We start from the raw sequence: 22,191 nt of genomic DNA on the forward strand, positions 1-22,191 counted from the left end.
AACCGGATATGGATTCCGACTTCCGTTGTGGTCCGTGGTAGCGGAATCAATAATGGCCGATTATTGATTCCGCTACCACGGACCACAACGGAAGTCGGAATCCATATCCGGTTCCAGATCGGGATTCTCCGCTAACCGGAAGCCGAACTTTAGACGCCGAACTTAAAACAGAAGTTCGCTCATCTCTAATAGTGTCCCAACTTTTTTGGAATCCGGTTTGTATATAGGGGAGCAAATCCTGCACTTGTGGCCCGTTGCTAATGGCGATCCCCAGCAAAAATGCATACGGTGGAGGATGCCCACAGCGAACCACAAGTACCACAATAGACATCGTACACAAGGTAGCAATTATGTGGATGTGATAATCAATATAACAATATAACAAAATAATAGCAAAGACAGGTGCACTCTGCGGTCTTACTAAACTCTCAAACTGATTTTAAAATGGAGAGATTAGTCAACATGTCCTACGGTTTAGGACATGTCTAAGCCCGGGCAGAGCTCAATAGGAAAATTCAGGGGACAACCAATTACACTACGTGCAGTCATACCTTTTATGAATTTGGTTCCGTTGGAGTTTCTGTCATTTTGATGGCAACAATAGTGCAGCATGCTATGCTATCCTTGCTGTCAAAAGTGATGGAACTACTGGCACTGTCCCTAATGAAACCCTGAATGGTGTGAACATAGCCTTAAAGGAGTCTGATTCATTTATTTTCAAACTAAGGAAACCTATCAGAAAAATAATCCCCCTCACGGTGCAATGACCGCTGGCCTCGGTGGTATTTGGCAGGAGACTGCTGAAGCCAGTCATTAGTTGCGACACTAATATGTGGTATATATCAAGGGGAGAAAAACAGAACTGGATCGTACATCCTCAATGCTATGCTTAGATCTAATTAAACTCACTTCTCAGCGCCATATTAAAGTGTACAGCGCCCTATACTACACGCTGTACAAGAGGCATTAGTGTACATTTTGATGAAAGGGCATAAGCCCACTCACCATGCCAAGGTTACCTCTTAGAGTGGGACCTACTGACAAAAAGGCGCAGCACAATGAGGTGACAAAGTGGCACTGCCCTAGTAGGCGGCAGGACCCAGGAGTCAAACAGCAACCCTGCCGTCGGACAATGCCACCCATGGCACTGGGTCCCACTAACCCACCAGCACAGCGCCACAAAAACAAAGGCCACCACGCAGTACTGCACCATGTGAACAGTTGTCTGACACAACATGTCCATTTCTATCAGGAGCTACAGATCAATGACCACTTATATGCAGACTACTACTGAATTAAAACCACCTGTGCCGAATTGCAGGAGTGCTGATACCAGTAGTGAAGAAGAAAGATTCAACATGCATATATCAGGGGGAGAAAAACAGAACTGTTCACATGGTGTAGTAGGGTTGTCTCGATACCAAAATTTTGATTCGGTTTCGATACCATAAAAAAGTATTGCGATACTCGATACCATTCGATACCACGCAAAAAAAAAGCAGCAGGAATTCCGCATTTTATGGAAGGTCCAGCCCATAATAGAACAGTCCTGTCCTATTTTTAGGGGGACAAGGTGACTAAAAAAAGGAGGGGGGTTTATACTATTTTGGTGTATTTTTTTTTACTTTTTTTTTAGCCTCAAGGGTAGAACCTGGGATCTTTTCATCCCTTGTCCTATTCACCCTGATAGAGCTCTATTAGGGTGGATAGGACTTCACACTCTCCCTGCTGTCCTGTACATAGTGTACACAGCAGCAGGGAGCTTACCATGGCAGCCAGGGCTTCAGTAGCATCCTGGCTGCCATGGTAACCGATCGGAGCCCCAGGATTACACTGCTGGGGCTCCGATCACAACTGCCACTGCCACCAATGAGAGGAGGTGAGAGGACTCTGGGGTCACTGCCACCAATGATTTTAATACCGTGGCGAGGGGGTTAATTGTCGCAGATCGCAGCACCATGTCAGAGGTCGGGTGTCGGCAATGTGTTTCTGACACTTGTATTTGTAATGTATTAAACGTTAGTTCTCTTGGTGGCACAGTGCGCCCCCCACCGCCATAGTATTAAAATCGTTGGTGGCAGTGACAGCTCCTCCCCTCCGCCCCTCTGTGCTCTCATTGATAGCAGCAGCAGCACAGGGGGAGGGAGAGACTGCTTCCTTCTCCCCATGCTGCTGAGGAAACACGGAGAGCGCTGAGAGCAGCGTGCTCATGTTCTCTGATACTGCACCTAGTATCGATAAAAGGCAAATCCCGATATCGTATCGATACAGGGACAAAAGTATCGACTGGGTATCGAAAGTTTGATACCCTAAACAACCCTATGGTGCAGTACCTTTGTTTTTGTGGCGCTGTGCTGGTGGGTTGGTGGGACCCAGTGCCATGGGTGACATTGTCAGACGGCAGGGTTGCTGTTTGACTCCTGCCGCCTACTAGGGCAGTGCTGCTTTGTCACCTTATTGTGCTGCGCCTTTTTGTCAGAGTAAGTCCCACTCTAAGAGGTAACCTTGGCGTGGTGAGTGGGCTTATGCCCTTTGATCAAAATGTACACTAATGCCTCTTGTACAGCATGCAGTATGGGGGGCTGTACACTTCAATATGGCGCTGAGAAGTGAGTTTAATTAGATCTGAGTATCACATTGAGGATGTGCGATCAAGTTCAGTTTTTTCCCCTTGATATACTAATGTGTGGTATACGAGCACACTACTGAAGCCAGTAAAACAAAGGCCGGTGGGATGGACTGCGGCGCTGGAACGGAATTGGTCCAGGTCAGCATGATTACGGCGATACCGCGTTTGTATAGTTTTTTTGTGTCTTGAGTTCTTAAAAAAAATGCTGGTTATAAAACTTGCATCGTCATACTCTGACCCCCATAACTTTCTTACAGTTATGTCTACAGAGCTGTCTGGGGGCTCATTTTTTGCAGGATGGTCTGCAGTTTTCAATGATACCATTTTGCAGTGTGTTTGCCTTCTTGATCACTTATTATTTATTTTTTGGGAAGAACGTGAAGTGTCAAAAAACACGGAAACTACCATTTAGATTTTTTGTCCATTACAGCATTTCACTGTATATGATAAATACATTTGTATTTTACTAGTTTGAACATTTTGGAACGCGACAGGGCTAATGCTGTTTATTTTTTTATTGTTATGGGGAAACAGGGGTGATTAGAATTATTTATATATATATATATATATATATATATTATATACTTTTTAAAACTTTCATTTTGACCACAGTATCTGAGGGGTCTGCTGATTGCAGACATTAGCCCGAGTGTCTGCTGTGCGACACAGAAAAAATCGGTTATCTTTAAAGTGCGGACATCTGCCGTACAGTGGATGTCCTCAAGGGTTAACGACAAATGTATGTGCTTACAGCGGGCAACTATTATTACTATAGTTTCAACTGAACCAATAATAGTTATTTACATATATAATAATCTTTATATAGCACCAACATATTCCGTAGCGCTTTACAAATATATTGCACATACAGTATATATGTATCTAGCTATATATACACATAGTATATGGGTGTGTAATATACATACAGTAATAATAATCTCAATGTAAAATCAAATTAATTTACCTCGGAGCTAATTGGCATAAAACCTCCATAGAGTTTAAAACCTAATTAAAAATACGCATTAAATATATATATATAAAACCGAGCAATATAATAAATAGTTTTATAAAGACAGACAGCTCCCCACCCTGTGACCAGAACCAGGCTCCCTGCAGCTGTATGACTACACAGTATATACCGATGTACAATCACTATAGCAGCATGCCCCATGCCTCCAGGGTGGCAGTGCCCATATTCAGAGGTGCTGAGCCACGCCCCCTGTGTGCCAGCCCCCTGTCAGGATAAGATAGCCCACCTTCTATACAATATGGCACGTATATCCAGCAGGCACAGGCTGCAAGACGTGTCATGTCACTACTTCCACAACTCTCCAAACTTCTTGCAGAAGCCACAGCCCGTGCCCAGCATGGAGCGGCTCTGCCTGCCATAGCCCGGCTGTCATGTGTCCGTCACATTGCCCCTCTCATGTATTATGCGGATGTGCTGGTACTCACCAGGCTCCCTGCTCTGTGCACAGTGACATGAGCGGCTGCTATGGCCCTGGTAAGGAGGCAGCAGCTGTCATGGGGCCGTCCTGCACACAGTGGGCGGGAAACTTCCTCAACAAGTGAGCTGTAACTACTCCCACATGAGGCGGAGATGGCACACCGTGTGGTCCGAGGCAGCCCTGTATGCAGAGCGCAGGACAGGGGCTCTCTGTCCTCCCAGACAATGGAGCCAATTCAGCCCTGACTGGTCCTGGGCACCACAAGTGGTGGCACAAGGACCTGCTATTAGGAATGGCTGCTATAAGGAGCCCAAATCAGCTAAATACAGTGAAAAGGCAATGAATATACCAGCCTTCATCCAGTAGAGACTAGTCATGTGCAATGACTGATTTGTAGGAAATATGGGCACAAAATGTAACACAGGGAAAATAAATTATGTGAGGAAATCCTAATAGCCCCTATGTATATATGAGACCCAATAAAAGACACACACACACCCCCAAGTCTCCCTCTTTTTGAACCAAGTCCCTCTTTGCTCCATAAATGTTCCTCCTTTTGATCTGAGGTATAGATTTCCATTATTACATTCACAGTATTGACCCAGACAGTGTTTGGTTTCATTATTTGATGTAGTTGGGATTTTAGAAATTTCCAGTTTCAGATTATTTTTGCGCTGTTTCATAAGAAAAAACTATTGAAGTGCATACATATGCAGGAAAAATGGATCTTTCACACAATGAACCATAAATGTCCTTCTTTGACCGTCCAAAATGTTGGGAGGTATACTCCTGCACATAATCGAATAGCCATCATCTTATACCTCACCTCTGTACGCCTCTGATTTAACAGGGAGGCACCCAGGAGTGTAACTAGAAAAAGCTGGGCCTGTTGCAAATGTAGTCATGTCCTCTTGCTGCTCCTTCACAGTAGAATGCCACCTTAATGCTCCCACACAGTAGTTGTCCCCCCTTAGTCCACCTTCACAGTTGTGCTCATCCTTAATAACACCACAGAGTAGTTTGGCCCCTTAGTCCACCCTCACAGTTGTGCTCACCCTTAATAACACCACAGAGTAGTTTGGCCCCTTAGTCCACCCTCACAGTTGTGCTCACCCTTAATAACACCACAGAGTAGTTTGGCCCCTTAGTCCACCTTCACAGTTGTGCTCATCCTTAATAACACCACAGAGTAGTTTGGCCCCTTAGTCCACCCTCACAGTTGTGCTCACCCTTAATAACACCACAGAGTAGTTTGGCCCCTTAGTCCACCCTCACAGTTGTGCTCACCCTTAATAACACCACAGAGTAGTTTGGCCCCTTAGTCCACCCACACCACAGAGTAGTTTGGCCCCTTAGTCCACCTTCACAGTTGTGCTCACCCTTAATAACACCACAGAGTAGTTTGGCCCCTTAGTCCACCCTCACATTTGTGCCCACCCTTAATAACACCACAGAGTAGTTTGGCCCCTTAGTCCACCCTCACAGTTGTGCTCACCCTTAATAACACCACAGAGTAGTTTGGCCCCTTAGTCCACCTTCACAGTTGTGCTCACCCTTAATAACACCACAGAGTAGTTTGGCCCCTTAGTCCACCTTCACAGTTGTGCTCATCCTTAATAACACCACAGAGTAGTTTGGCCCCTTAGTCCACCCTCACAGTTGTGCTCACCCTTAATAACACCACAGAGTAGTTTGGCCCCTTAGTCCACCCTCACAGTTGTGCTCACCCTTAATAACACCACAGAGTAGTTTGGCCCCTTAGTCCACCCACACCACAGAGTAGTTTGGCCCCTTAGTCCACCTTCACAGTTGTGCTCACCCTTAATAACACCACAGAGTAGTTTGGCCCCTTAGTCCACCCTCACATTTGTGCCCACCCTTAATAACACCACAGAGTAGTTTGGCCCCTTAGTCCACCCTCACAGTTGTGCTCACCCTTAATAACACCACAGAGTAGTTTGGCCCCTTAGTCCACCTTCACAGTTGTGCTCACCCTTAATAACACCACAGAGTAGTTTGGCCCCTTAGTCCACCCTCACATTTGTGCCCACCCTTAATAACACCACAGAGTAGTTTGGCCCCTTAGTCCACCCTCACAGTTGTGCTCACCCTTAATAACACCACAGAGTAGTTTGGCCCCTTAGTCCACCCTCACAGTTGTGCTCACCCTTAATAACACCACAGAGTAGTTTGGCCCCTTAGTTCACCCTCACATTTGTGCCCACCCTTAATAACACCACAGAGTAGTTTGGCCCCTTAGTCCACCCTCACAGTTGTGCTCACCCTTAATAACACCACAGAGTAGTTTGGCCCCTTAGTCCACCCTCACATTTGTGCCCACCCTTAATAACACCACAGAGTAGTTTGGCCCCTTAGTCCACCTTCACAGTTGTGCTCACCCTTAATAACACCACAGAGTAGTTTGGCCCCTTAGTCCACCCTCACAGTTGTGCTCACCCTTAATAACACCACAGAGTAGTTTGGCCCCTTAGTTCACCCTCACAGTTGTGCTCACCCTTAATAACACCACAGAGTAGTTTGGCCCCTTAGTCCACCCTCACAGTTGTGCTCACCCTTAATAACACCACAGAGTAGTTTGGCCCCTTAGTCCACCCTCACAGTTGTGCTCACCCTTAATAACACCACAGAGTAGTTTGGCCCCTTAGTCCACCCTCACAGTTGTGCTCACCCTTAATAACACCACAGAGTAGTTTGGCCCCTTAGTCCACCCTCACAGTTGTGCTCACCCTTAATAACACCACAGAGTAGTTTGGCCCCTTAGTCCACCCTCACAGTTGTGCTCACCCTTAATAACACCACAGAGTAGTTTGGCCCCTTAGTCCACCCTCACAGTTGTGCTCACCCTTAATAACACCACAGAGTAGTTTGGCCCCTTAGTCCACCTTCACAGTTGTGCTCACCCTTAACCACTTAAGGACCACAGGTTTATACCCCCCTAGTGACCAGGCCCTTTTTTACAAATCGGCACTCCACAACTTTAGCGGTTTATTGCTCGGTCATGCAACTTACCACCCAAATGAATTTTACCTCCTTTTCTTCTCACTAATGGAGCTTTCATTTGGTGGTATTTTATTGCCGCTGACATTTTTACTTTTTTTGTTATTAATCGAAATTTAACGATTTTTTTGCAAAAAAATGACATTTTTCACTTTCAGCTGTAAAATTTTGCAAAAAAAACGACATCCATATATACATTTTTCGCCAAATTTATTGTTCTACATGTCTTTGATAAAAAAAAAATGTTTGGGCAAAAAAAAAATGGTTTGGGTAAAAGTTATAGCATTTGCAAACTATGGTACAAAAATGTGAATTTCCGCTTTTTGAAACAGCTCTGACTTTCTGAGCACCTGTCATGTTTCCTGAGGTTCTACAATGCCCAAACAGTAGAAAACCCCCACAAATGACCCCATTTCGGAAAGTAGACACCCTAAGGTATTCGCTGATGGGCATAGTGAGTTCATAGAACTTTTTATTTTTTGTCACAAGTTAGCGGAAAATGATGATGATTTTTTATTATTTTTTTTTTCTTACAAAGTCTCATATTCCACTAACTTGCGACAAAAAATAAAAAATTCTAAAAACTTGCCATGCCCCTCACGGAATACCTTGGGGTGTCTTCTTTCCAAAATGGGGTCACTTGTGGGGTAGTTATACTGCCCTGGCAATTTAGGGGCCCAAATGTGTGAGAAGAACTTTGCAATCAAAATGTGTAAAAAATGACCGGTGAAATCCAAAAGGTGCACTTTGGAATATGTGCCCCTTTGCCCACCTTGGCTGCAAAAAAGTGTCACACATCTGGTATCGCCGTACTCAGGAGAAGTTGGGGAATGTGTTTTGGGGTGTCATTTTACATATACCCATGCTGGGTGAGAAAAATATCTTGGTCAAATGCCAACTTTGTATAAAAAAATGGGAAAAGTTGTCTTTTGCCAAGATATTTCTCTCACCCAGCATGGGTATATGTAAAATGACACCCCAAAACACATTCCCCAACTTCTCCTGAGTACGGCGATACCACATGTGTGACACTTTTTTGCTGCCAAGGTGGGCAAAGGGGCACATATTCCAAAGTGCACCTTTCAGATTTTGCGGCCATTTTTTACACATTTTGATTGCAAGGTACTTCTCACACATTTGGGCCCCTAAATTGCCAGGGCAGTATAACTACGCCACAAATATTTTTCTAACTACGCCACAAGTGACCCCATTTTGGAAAGAAGACACCCCAAGGTATTCCGTGAGGGGCATGGCGAGTTCCTAGAATTTTTTATTTTTTGTCACAAGTTAGCGGAAAATTATGATTTTTTATTTTTTATCTTTTTTCCTTACAAAGTCTCATATTCCACTAACTTGCGACAAAAAATAAAAAATTCTAGGAACTCGCCGCATGGGTATATGTAAAATGACACCCCAAAACACATTCCCCAACTTCTCCTGAGTACGGCGATACCAGATGTGTCACACTTTTTTGCTGCCAAGGTGGGCAAAGGGGCACATATTCCAAAGTGCACCTTTCGGATTTTGCAGGGCATTTTTTACACATTTTGATTGCAAAGTTCTTCTCACACATTTGGGCCCCTAAATTGCCAGGGCAGTATAACTACGCCACAAGTGACCCCATTTTGGAAAGAAGACACCCCAAGGTATTCCGTGAGGGGCATGGCGAGTTCCTAGAATTTTTTATTTTTTGTCGCAAGTTAGTGGAATATGAGACTTTGTAAGGAAAAAAGAAAAAAAAAAGAAAAATCATCATTTTCCGCTAACTTGTGACAAAAAATAAAAAATTCTAGGAACTCGCCGTGCCCCTCACGGAATACCTTGGGGTGTCTTCTTTCCAAAATGGGGTCACTTGTGGCGTAGTTATACTGCCCTGGCAATTTAGGGGCCCAAATGTGTAAGAAGTACCTTGCAATCAAAATCTGTAAAAAATGGCCGGTGAAATCCGAAAGGTGCACTTTGCAATATGTGCCCCTTTGCCCACCTTGGCAGCAAAAAAGTGTCACACATGTGGTATCGCCGTACTCAGGAGAAGTTGGGGAATGTGTTTTGGGGTGTCATTTTACATATACCCATGCTGGGTGAGAGAAATATCTTGGCAAAAGACAACTTTTCCCATTTTTTTATACAAAGTTGGCATTTGACCAAGATATTTTTCTCACCCAGCATGGGTATATGTAAAATGACACCCCAAAACACATTCCCCAACTTCTCCTGAGTACGGCGATACCACATGTGTGACACTTTTTTGCAGCCTAGATGCGCAAAGGGGCCCAAATTCCTTTTAGGAGGGCATTTTTAGACATTTGGATCCCAGACTTCTTCTCACACTTTCGGGCCCCTAAAAAGCCAGGGCAGTATAAATACCCCACATGTGACCCCACTTTGGAAAGAAGACACCCCAAGGTATTCAATGAGGGGCCTGGCGAGTTCCTAGAATTTTTTTTTTTTTTGCATAAGTTAGCGGATATTGATTTTTTTTTTGTTTTTTTCCTCACAAAGTCTCACTTTCCGCTAACTTAGGACAAAAATTTCAATCTTTCATGGACTCAATATGCCCCTCACGGAATACCTTGGGGTGTCTTCTTTCCGAAATGGGGTCACATGTGGGGTATTTATACTGCCCTGGCTTTTTAGGGGCCCTAAAGCGTGAGAAGAAGTCTGGAATATAATTGTCTAAAAATGTTTACGCATATGGATTCCGTGAGGGGTATGGTGCGTCCATGTGAGATTTTATTTTTTGACACAAGTTAGTGGAATATGAGACTTTGTAAGAAAAAACAAAAACAAACAAAAAATTTCCGCTAACTTGTGCCAAAAAAAATGTCTGAATGGAGCCTTACCAGGGGGGGGGGGGGGGGGTGATCAATGACAGGGGGGTGATCAATGACAGGGGGGTGATCACCCATATAGACTCCCTGATCACCCCCCTGTCACTGATCACCCCCCCTGTAAGGCTCCATTCAGACATCCGCATGATTTTTTACGGATCCATGGATACATGTATCGGATCCACAGAACGCATGCGGACGTCTGAATGGAGCCTTACAGGGGGGTTATCAATGACAGGGGGTGATCAGGGTAATCAGGGTGATCACCCCCCTGTCACTGATCACCCCCCCTGTAAAGCTCCATTCAGACATCCGCATGATTTTTTACGGATCCATGGATACATGTATCGGATCCACAGAACGCATGCGGACGTCTGAATGGAGCCTTACAGGGGGGTTATCAATGACAGGGGGTGATCAGGGTGATCACCCCCCTGTCACTGATCACCCCCCCTGTAAGGCTCCATTCAGACATCCGCATGATTTTTTACGGATCCATGGATACATGTATCGGATCCACAAAACGCATGCGGACGTCTGAATGGAGCCTTACAGGGGGGTTATCAATGACAGGGGGTGATCAGGGTGATCACCCCCCTGTCACTGATCACCCCCCCTGTAAAGCTCCATTCAGACATCCGCATGATTTTTTACGGATCCATGGATACATGTATCGGATCCACAGAACGCATGCGGACGTCTGAATGGAGCCTTACAGGGGGGTTATCAATGACAGGGGGTGATCAGGGTAATCAGGGTGATCACCCCCCTGTCACTGATCACCCCCCCTGTAAGGCTCCATTCAGACATCCGCATGATTTTTTACGGATCCATGGATACATGTATCGGATCCACAAAACGCATGCGGACGTCTGAATGGAGCCTTACAGGGGGGTTATCAATGACAGGGGGTGATCAGGGTAATCAGGGTGATCACCCCCCTGTCACTGATCACCCCCCCTGTAAAGCTCCATTCAGACATCTGCATGATTTTTTACGGATCCATGGATACATGTATCGGATCCACAGAACGCATGCGGACGTCTGAATGGAGCCTTACAGGGGGGTTATCAATGACAGGGGGTGATCAGGGTAATCAGGGTGATCACCCCCCTGTCACTGATCACCCCCCCTGTAAGGCTCCATTCAGACATCCGCATGATTTTTTACGGATCCATGGATACATGTATCGGATCCACAGAACGCATGCGGACGTCTGAATGGAGCCTTACAGGGGGGTTATCAATGACAGGGGGTGATCAGGGTAATCAGGGTGATCACCCCCCTGTCACTGATCACCCCCCCTGTAAGGCTCCATTCAGACATCCGCATGTGTTTTGTGGATCCGATCCATGTATCCATGGATCCGTAAAAAATCATGCGGATGTCTGAATGGAGCCTTACAGGGGGGGTGATCAATGACAGGGGGTGATCAGGGAGTGTATATGGGTGATCACCCGCCTGTCATTGATCACCCCCCTGTCATTGATCACCCCCCTGTAAGGCTCCATTCAGACATCCGCATGATTTTTTACGGATCCATGGATACATGGATCGGATCCACAAAACGCATGCTGACGTCTGAATGGAGCCTTACAGGGGGGTTATCAATGACAGGGGGTGATCAGGGTAATCAGGGTGATCACCCCCCTGTCACTGATCACCCCCCCTGTAAGGCTCCATTCAGACATCCGCATGATTTTTTACGGATCCATGGATCGGATCCACAAAAAGCATGCGGACGTCTGAATGGAGCCTTACAGGGGGGTTATCAATGACAGGGGGGTGATCAGGGAGTGTATATGGGTGATCACCCGCCTGTCATTGATCACCCCCTGTAAGGCTCCATTCAGACGTCCGCATGTGTTTTGCGGATCCGATCCATGTATCCATGGATCCGTAAAAATCATGCGGACGTCTGAATGGAGCCTTACAGGGAAGTGATCAATGACAGGGGGTGATCAGGGAGTGTATATGGGTGATCACCCGCCTGTCATTGATCACCCCCCTGTAAGGCTCCATTCAGACGTCCGTATGCTTTTTGCGGATCCGATCCATGTATCCGTGGATCCGTAAAAATCATACGGACGTCTGAACGGAGCCTGACAGGGGGGGTGATCAATGACAGGGCGGTGATCAATGACAGGGGGGTGATCAGGGAGTTTATATGGGGTGATCAGGGGTTTATAAGGGGTTAATAAGTGACGGGGGGGGGGGGTGTAGTGTAGTGTTTGGTGCGACTGTACTGACCTACCTGAGTCCTCTGGTGGTCGATCCTAACAAAAGGGACCACCAGAGGACCAGGTAGGAGGTATATTAGACGCTGTTATGAAAACAGCGTCTAATATACCTGTTAGGGGTTAAAAAATTCGGATCTCCAGCCTGCCAGCGAGCGATCGCCGCTGGCAGGCTGGAGATCCACTCGCTTACCTTCCGTTCCTGTGAGCGCGCGCGCCTGTGTGCGCGCGTTCACAGGAAATCTCGGCTCACGCGAGATGACGCCAATCGGCGTTAGTGTGACCTGGCAGCGCCGCAGCATTGACGCCTTTCGGCGTTAGCGAGACGGGAGGAGGTTAATAACACCACAGAGTAGTTTGGCCCCTTAGTCCACCCTCACAGTTGTGCTCACCCTTAATAACACCACAGAGTAGTTTGGCCCCTTAGTCCACCCTCACAGTTGTGCTCACCCTTAATAACACCACAGAGTAGTTTGGCCCCTTAGTCCACCTTCACAGTTGTGCTCACCCTTAATAACACCACAGAGTAGTTTGGCCCCTTTGCCCACCCTCACAGTTGTGCTCACCCTTAATAACACCACAGAGTAGTTTGGCCCCTTAGTCCACCCTCACAGTTGTGCTCACCCTTAATAACACCACAGAGTAGTTTGGCCCCTTAGTCCACCCTCACAGTTGTGCTCACCCTTAATAACACCACACATTACTCATGCCCCTTAGTGCCCCTGCACAGTAGTTATACCCCATTAGGGCTCCCTTCACAGTAGTGTTACTAGGGTGGCCAGATGTCCGGTTTTAGGCCAGACAGTGCCATTTTCTGTCCTCCGTCCAGTGCAGGGCCTGGATGGACACAAGGATGTCCGCCTTTCTTAGTATCTCACACTTAGATGGCAGCATTGCGCCATCTGAGCGTGAGCTGCAACTATATGGTGTCATAAACTCCACATTAACAAATCTGTTAACCTCATTTAAATAAATGCGACACTCAAAATATCATTAATCATCTTTATTGATTGGTTGGATAAAGTTGGCCACGGTGTTACCTAAATATAATAATGGATTTAACATGAAACAATCAAATTAATAACCTTCAATAAATAACTCCACATAGTCCACTCGAAGAGTGACTATTTCCCCACACCGCCAAATAGCGAAGCTAGATGGCTAACCAACACCGCAGCCTTTCTCCACTAGGTTTTGCAAGCCGACATTGAATAAGGCCCAGAGCAGATAATGAATTTTACTCAACATTGTATAAGCCCTCAGTGAACCCGTAATTCAACATGCCTATAAGACAGCTTATTATGCATACCCATAAACTTTTCTATATTCCTATTGACTCAAATTCTTATTTTCTCCATAAATGACAATTGTGAAGCCTTCAATTCCTATTTAGGGATATTTTCAGAGAACGCAAGTTGCGACAATGGGAATAGTACTTGAATTTTACAAAACGTGTCCTGCATATCTTTTAACAATAAATGGGTACTTATTCTGCCCAAATTATCTGAACCTACATGAAGAATAATCAAGCCAGGAATAGGCCAAGCTACCGAGAAAGAACAACACAAGGGATAAATGTCCTTAAAGAGGACCTTTCACTAAAATAAAACTTCTAAACTAACTATACAGACATGGAGAGCAGCGCCCAGGGACCCCCTGCACTTACTGTTATACTTGGGCGCCGCTCCGTTCTCCCGGTGTAGCCTCTGGTATCTTCATAGTTAGGCTCCACCCAGGGGAACCTGCCGGCATCTCATTCTCCCATGCTGTAGCGCTGGCCAATCGCAGCGCTCAGCTCATAGCCTGAGAGAAAAAAAAGCCTCTCAGGCTATGAGCTGAGTGCTGTGATTGGCCAGCGATACAGCCTGGGAGAAGGAGGCGCCGGCAGGTTCCCCTGGGTGGAGCCTAACTATGAAGATACCGGAGGCTATACCGGGAGAACGGAGCGGCGCCCAGGTATAACAGTAAGTGCAGGGAGATCCCTGGGCGCCGCTTTCCGTGTCTGTATAGTTAGTTTAGATGTTTTATTCTAGTGAAAGGTCCTCTTTAAGTCTAATACCCGGAATACCTCTCCAGAACATAACCACTCTATTACTGAAACCTAAATTATCAGATTTAAACCTCATAGTTGAACGATCACATGCCAAAGATATGAGTTGGTTTCCTAGGATCCAAACGATCTTTATATCTGAAAAAGATTAAGATAATAATTCAGGTCTAATATATACAAAACCTATTGGATTTCCACCTGCCAATTATTTTTATCACATTGTCCTTAAGTCTTAAGGAGCAAGCATAAGTGGCCGCCCCTATACGGAACGAATGAGCAGAGATTTTTTCCTGCTCCAAGTTAAAGTGTGCCTTACATTTTGATAAGACGAAATAAAATTGACATTTTGTCAAGGGAGTGTTGTCAGCATGGAGGAATAAGGGGCCGTGAATTACGCCTCTAGTTAGTAACCATGCCTTCATAGCTAGGACAGGGCATAATTCAGAAGAGGGATATTTATTTAGGGTGCACCAAGTACCTTTACCAAGCTGATCCGTTTTCGATCTTTTGATGAATATTTTTATTCTATCCTCATGTAGGAGTAAATCCTTAAGCAGCAACAGGGCCTCCGACGCTCTATTCACAGCCACTATCTCGCTAATACGGAAAGCACCGAAAAAAGCTAACAAGAAGACAGCTTTGAATAAAGAATTTTCATAGGAAGAGGAACAAATGGCCGGTAAATATAATATAAAATTTTTCTAATTAATCAAAGATAGGGGTTTAGTTCTAACGGTACAACTTTTCACTCTTTTTGCTCCTTTTATAACTTGTTTAGCTAAGAAACTATTCGAAAAAGGGGTAATATCAAGGGCTTTTTGGAAGAAGGAAATGCCATAAATCAGTTTGTGGATATAATCCCCTTTCTTTCCTTCCCTAAGTAAGTGTTAAAGAAAAATCATCAAGTGCACAGAATTATTATCAGTCTCCTCAAAACTATTGGCCAAGCAATATTGCCGCCAATTAATCCACGTGGCTGAATATGCAGCACATGTAGTACTAGCTAAAGAGTTTTGTAGGAGCCTGCTTATAAATTCGATATCAAGTCCCATAGGAGAGCCGGCCACCCTATTCCTTCCTTGTCCGCATCCGGGATGAGTTCTCTGAATACGGTCATGTTCTGTCGGGGCCAAAGCATCAGCTATTGGATTATTTCTCCCTTCAATATACCTTGCCTTAAGCCAAATATTGTTTTGAAGACGTGTTAAAACAATTAATCTCAGTAACCCAATAACAAAAGTAGACTGGGCTGATAAGCAGTTGATAGCAAATACTACACCATTGTTATTAGAAAATAATATTTTTTAGTTTTTAAAATATTCTTGCCATATGGTCAAAGCAACCAAAACCGGGAAAAGCTCCAAAAAATTTATATTCCTCATAAATAGCTTTTCACGCCATTCAATCGGCCGAATATCGGCAGACCAGTGTGTACCAAAACTAGCCCCATAACCCACTGACACAGCCGCGTCAGTGAATAAACGGAGAGAATCAGAGTCAACGAACTCCTCCTGCCAAACCGGTCGACCAGTTGGGAGGATAATCTGATGTGATCATTTGCATTTCTCAATCCAGCCATGGCGGCATATAATCTTTTTGAAAAATTTCTGCCCATAGGTATCACTCTGGATATAAAATTCAAATAACCCAAAACAGATTGCAAACGTTTGAGGGATGTTTTCTTACATAGTAGCAAATTAAGTAGCGGAGTCCTTGTAGCGGTTAATTTATCCTCTGGAATTTTGAATTCCATATTTGCAGAATCGATAAAAATTCCAAGGAATTTAATATTTCTAGTTGGGTATACCGTTTTTTTCCACGGCTAACGGGATATTAAAATACTCAGATATACCATTAAAAGTGTTCAGTAAATTAATACAATCTTTAGTACCTTCCTTATGTACAGTATGAATAAGAAATCATCAAGATAATGAATTGTGTACCCAGAGTTATAATGTGTTTCTACCATCCATTGCAGGAAGGTAGTAATGACAGGAAAGAGAAAATGCCATTGAGAGGGCTTTATCAAAATAAAATTTACCCTCAAAATGGAAACCTAAAGAATTATAACCATCGGGGTTAATAGGGAGCAACCTGAAAGCGGACTTAATATCTGCTTTAGCCATCAACGCGTTTCTGCCTGCTCTACGTAAGAGAGATAACGCCATATCGAAAGAAGTGTAATGCACTGTAGACATATCTTTGTCAATCATGTCATTCAGAGATCCGTCTTTTGGGAAAGACAGATTGTGAATCAAACGATAGGAGTTATTCTCTTTTTTCAGGACCAGGCCAAGTGGAGATATTCTGAAATTACGGAAAGGGGAGAAAGAAAAAGGACCCGCAATTCTATTTCCGAAATTCCTTTATCAATTTTTTCCTCCTAGACAATATGTTTATTAATATTAACAGATTTAGCGTTCTTTACAACACAACAACCAGAACCTAAGAAAGTGGGTACATGAAACCCCTTAGAAAAACCTTCAGTTAGAAGTCGGGCCTTCTGTTTGTCTGGGTAATGCCTTAAATAAAGCAAGAGCTTTGGCAGAATCAAGGGTGTCACCTGTTCTATTTGTGTCTTTGCTGATACCTGGTAGGCCGTGTTTCTTGAAACACTTGGTTGCAGAGTGATTACAGGTACAGCAAGCTTGTACTTGCAATTATTCTGCCAGCGACAGACGGACTCATTAAATGCGAAACATAATCCTTTCTTAATAGGTTAGTGACGAAAAATAAAATTTCTCTGTGGCAACATTAAATTGAGCCATAAGCCCACGTCTTTTGTCCCCCAACTTAAATTAGGGTACACAGCCAGTTTTTGCCTATAAGACTCATCGTATTTATTCCAGGCCAAAAAATTTCTGAAGGCCTCTAAGATGCTATCCAGATAATAAAACAAATCACTGAAGTGCATGGGCTGTTTTTCTCCCAAGACAGCCGCATATATACAGAACGCCTGCACCCAATTTAGAAAGGATTTTTGTATACTACGTTTCCTTTCTTCTTCTTCCTTCTTATCATTTTTAGCAACATCTTTAGATGAAGGAAGTAAAGAGAATAAATCAACATATTCTCTTCTCCATATTTTCTCCTTAATTTGCAGGTATAAATGGGAACCCAAGGGAGACATTTGGCATGGCATAAAATCCTTCAGGCAAGTCTCCTTTATACCTGCGCTATTCTCAAGTGAGGGAATTATCTGGAGCCCCAACCTATCCTCGGCCGACGCTATGTTGTCAGTGTTTGAGACCACATTAGGCATCTCAACAACAAAGTCATTGTCAGGTAAGAACCAGACAGACTCCGCTTTGTGATGCGAGTCAGAGTTTGATAGGAAAGAAACAAAGTCTTTAAATAACTGTATCTTTTCCCTATCAAACATGACATCAGATATGGGAATATTGGCGTGATCTTGATTAGTGCCCTGCAGAAAGCAGTCACTATTGAGTGTTTGTGAGTGAGGAGTCTCACCAGCTGTAGCATGCCACGTAGAGCTCACCGGCTTGACCGTTGAAGATCTGCCGAAGGACTTGGCCGTTGACTGTAGAGATGGTTGAAGACGCTTGCGCTGCTTATCGGAAGCTCTCAAGCCTAGTTGCGCAGCAGAAAAAATATTCCTGCGTTTTGGAGAGTGAGGAGATGGGGAGTAAATGGCCTTCTCCTTCCTCTGTCTTTTGGCTGGGACAGGGGAAGGCGGAGCTTCGTCGTCATGTAGTCGCAAAGGGATGACGTCAAGAGCTGCCCGCTCTGCGCTCCTAATGGGAAAGGCAACGCAGACCAAATCAGAAGAATGCCGATCCGGCTGATTACTTGTGCAGACTGCTTCATCCTGTAAGCATCGACATAACCATTCTACTCGCCCTGAAGACTCTGCTTTAGCGATTATTTGTTTAAGCAAATTTTCCATGCTAGAGACTTCTTCTTCTAGGTCCTGGTTTCCTCTCTGCCGCTCACCAACTGCGCAGTAACCGTTAAACCTTTTCTTTTATAGGTACTCACGTGCATACAGTTGATCCATTCTCCAATCAAGATGAAGAAGATCTTCCCTTGAAGCCCAGATCGCACAAGGCATCTGTTACCAGGTAAGAAACATTAAACCGTAAATGCTTGCACATGCAATTAAAGGTGTCATGACACCATGTCACCCCCTAATTGCATACGCAACTAGGTCTGCCCAAACTGACTGAATGAGGCTTCTCTAACCCCCAGTCAGGCATTAGTGCCCGCAGACATGGCTCTCTGCTGCTGACTGAGGAGGAGAGAAGCACCCCAGGCTGCCCCAGCTCACCTTCCCATCTTCCAGTTCTTTTTTTTTTATCTTTTGCCAGCTCGGGGCATGGTTTAGCGGAGTCGGGGCATGGTTTAGTGGTCCTGGGAAGTGGTCTGTGATGTCCAGCTTTATGGGGTTTAGCCAGTGGCCACCCAGTGTTGCCCCTGTGGTGTAAATAAAATAAAGAACATTCACATATTCAATGTGGATGGAGATAGAAAAGCTGTGGTTAGCACTAATACATCCATATTCCCTTTTATGGTCCGCAAACACTGCAATGGTTCAAGTGCAACTCTTAGGCCAAATGTCATTTACATGTAACATATAGTGCATTTGCAGACAGCGTTTTTCTTTAGTATCTCTTAAATCATTAGGGGCGTGGGTGGGTCCGAACTCAGAAGAGGCCCAACCAGGAGGAGAGCTGAAAGATTTTATTATAAAATTACATTATACACAGAGACATTGTTTATCTCCTTATTTCCGGAAGGTTTACTTCCCTCTTTTTTCAAACCATCGTTCACTAACAGGAGTAAATATCAACATATAAAGATTCAACATTTCCTTACTATTTTACTTGAATCTTCCCAGGTTTCCACCCCAACCCATTTTAAAAGGTTATGTAAATTGTCAGATTTGACTAAAGGACTTATCTCTGACATGTTATCCCCCCCAACTTCCGCTCCTGTCCAGCATCCTTATATGACCAAATGGTAAACTATCCTGGATCGAGCAGACTCTCCGGAGGAATGGAAACAGATTTGGAGAAGGGCGGCCATGACCTCTACCTGCACCTCACATAGAGAGCACTTTTATAAAATACTGATGTTCTGGTATGATAGCCCACAACTGTTGCAGCACCTTAATCCTAATATCTCTGATAGGTTCTGGAGGTACAGAATAGGAGTGGGATCTCTAATATATATATATTTTGGAGCTGTCCTCTGATACAACCTTTTTGGCAGACAACCCAAGATGTCTTTCACGGACGTACCAAGACATATGAACGTCAGGTGGCAGGTGATCTGTGAGATTGTCAACACGTGGTTTTCCTTTTGGATCAAATTACATCTGTGTTGTTTCTGGTGCTTACCACACCTTCTTTCCCCAGGTGTGGCTATTGGGGTAATTTAACCTTCTCTATTTATAGTTGTTTCTCCCACTATGCTATGCAGTTTATAGCTTCTGTTGGACTTTTGGTTAGCTTGAGTCCCTTTTGTTACCAAAGCTACATTGAAGATAAGTGTTTCCTTTCCCTTTTGTATTTTGTTTATATATATATATATATATATATATATATATATATATATATATATGTTGCCTTTCCCTGTTGTTTGTCATTAGGCTTGAGGGAGACTCCTTCCTTTTGGAGGAACAGGTAGATTCAGTCCTGACATTAGTTCCAGGGTCTTATGGGTGAGATAGGATTCTAGGTATCCGGTGTATGAACTTGTCTACCTTTGGGGCCTGTTCATACTGGTAGTCTGTCAGGACTGGAGTTAGGGTTTTCTGTCCATCTTCCTTCCCTAGTTTTCAGGCCTTATTCCGGTATTCCTTTCTCTCCTATGCTTGGTGCACAAGCGTGACAATGTTGTTTGCCAACTCTTTGGGATGAAATTTCCTTTAGACCCCTTTTTATATTTACTGAATGTGCAACGTGTTCCCCTGATAAAGCATTTTCTATATCTAGCCCTTCATGTCTTAATAGCAGCTAGATGCCTTATTGCCAGCTTTTGGAAAAAGACAAATGTCCCCTCTCGTCATGACCTGTTTACAAGGATCACAGAAGTTAGGAGAATTTAACACCGAACAGCCATTATGATAGATAGGATAGATCCCTTTGAGCGCATCAATAGGTATTACTGTTTACCCCCACGTCTTCTGTTTTGTGTCTTGTCTTTGTCTTTTTGTTTTGATAGTGATTTCTTGCATATTGTTGTATTACATTGCCTGTATTGTATACCTTGTAGGGATACGTTATTTTCTCTTGGTTTTGTTTGTGGCATTATTGCCTGTAAGTGTCCCTGAAATGTTAATTTATTGTATATTGCTTTGATCTTTTGATCTGGGTGGATATACTGCACTGTACTTGTGTGTTGAATATGTGCAGAAGCGTCTGTATCTTTGTATTGTATTTTATTGAAAACTCTTTAATACAAATACAGTTATAAAAAACTAAATAAAGAACATTGAAGCTCACCTATCCTCTTTCCCCCGATGAACAGAGCACATGCCGCTCTCTCCAGTAGGTGTGGTGCAGTGACATAATTGCACCTGTTCAGTAGAGGACCGCACAGACTAGGGGAAGATCCTTGGGCCATGTGCTCTTCTACTCAGGCCAGCAGGCTTGATGATGTCACTGCATCACCCTGCTGGGGAAACAGGCCTGGGCTGTAATGGATGACAGATATCCATTATGATCTGGACCCCAATGCCACTGTGGGCCCCATAGCAGCCACTACAGCTGCTATGTTGGTACTTCCGCCTCTGATGGCACCTGAAGGTTCTCTTGCGGCATGAGTAGCACACATAACACTGATACCACATGGGCCCATCTACAAATATAGTGCCATATGCTACATGACATTGGTGGTCATTTATTAAAATTGTTGTGCTGCGATTAAAATTGCTGACATATTCTCAGGATAGGTTATCAATATCTGGCACCCAGCACTCCCACCAATCAGCTGTTTGATGAGGAGGCGGGTCTCCATGCGAGTGCCGCTTCCTGGTCTTTACACTATGTGTCATTTCCTGGGGAGCAGCGGCATAGTGTAATTTCAAGCACTTGCTCTACTCAAGTGAATGGAGCGAGTCCTTGCCATTACACTGCACTTCTGAGATGAAGTACAGTGCAATGAACAGGAAGTGGCACTTTAAATTGCAGCATGTCAATTGCTTGTCCGATTCCACACCTTCAATAGAGTGGTCCTCCCTATAGACTTCAGTGGGGATAGTAACATAAACAGAAAATCCACTTCAACATCCACAATAAAAAAAATCGCTCAAAAAAATGCACCAAAATCACAATAAATGGTGCTGATTTATGTGCATTTTTGTGCGGTTTTGATGTAGATTTCTTGCGGATTGCAGATGAATCTGCACTGTGTGTGAGGGTGCCTATACACGTTGGGGAGTATGTGCGTTTTTACGAGCGGATTTTCATGCAGAAAAAATGCAGCATAATACGGTACCAGCAAAGTGAATTAGATTTGACAAATCTCATGCACACTTTCCTTTTTTCTTCGCAGCATGTCAATTGTTTGTGTGTGTGATTCCGCATCTTCTGTAGAGAGATTTTCTCCACAGACTGCAAGGGATTTGGTAACATAAACAAAAACTCTGCCCCAAAAGCTGCATAAAAACTGCACAAAAATGCACCAAAATAGCGATACATAGTGCAGTATGGTTTTGGTGCAGATTTCTGGTGGGTTGTCTGCATACAAATCTGCACATTGCCCTTCGGTGAACTCCAGTAGCACATTACAGTTCAATAAACATGAGATGAACATCAGTGTGAAGGTCAAGCAAAGGTATCAATGTGAGCAAACTGAATGACTCAGTCAGCCTGCACATACAAATGTAAAATATTGTGGACACGTATAGGTCAAACTTTTCAAAAAATAAGTAAGACATGACACTTATGCTTTTTTTTGTTTTTGTTTTAGTTTTTTCCTTTTATTAGTAAATTCATAATACATTCTTTACAAT

General features: G+C 44.1%; 1 protein-coding gene and 1 long non-coding RNA gene across 3 annotated transcripts in view; one reads left to right on the top strand and one right to left on the bottom strand.

The window, feature by feature from the left end:
• Positions 1-4,153, bottom strand: part of SLC26A2 (solute carrier family 26 member 2) — a 141,530-nt gene extending 137,377 nt beyond the window's left edge. Inside the window, exon 1 of one of the 2 annotated variants that reach the window (XM_044280704.1) lies at positions 4,085-4,153. The gene's annotated coding sequence lies outside the window, so the exon portion shown is untranslated. Of the gene's footprint in view, positions 1-3,885; positions 4,032-4,084 lie in introns of those variants that run through there. The other variant, XM_044280705.1, reaches the window with a different exon arrangement.
• LOC122928148 lies at positions 2,743-19,480 on the top strand. Its single transcript, XR_006387852.1, has 5 exons — positions 2,743-2,767; positions 14,753-14,892; positions 17,317-17,498; positions 18,205-18,295; positions 19,365-19,480. It is a non-coding gene; the product is annotated as an uncharacterized LOC122928148 (long non-coding RNA).
• Positions 19,481-22,191: the final 2,711 nt, after the last annotated feature.

Source organism: Bufo gargarizans, chromosome 2 (genome assembly GCF_014858855.1).
Source record: "Bufo gargarizans isolate SCDJY-AF-19 chromosome 2, ASM1485885v1, whole genome shotgun sequence".
NCBI lineage: Eukaryota > Metazoa > Chordata > Amphibia > Anura > Bufonidae > Bufo > Bufo gargarizans.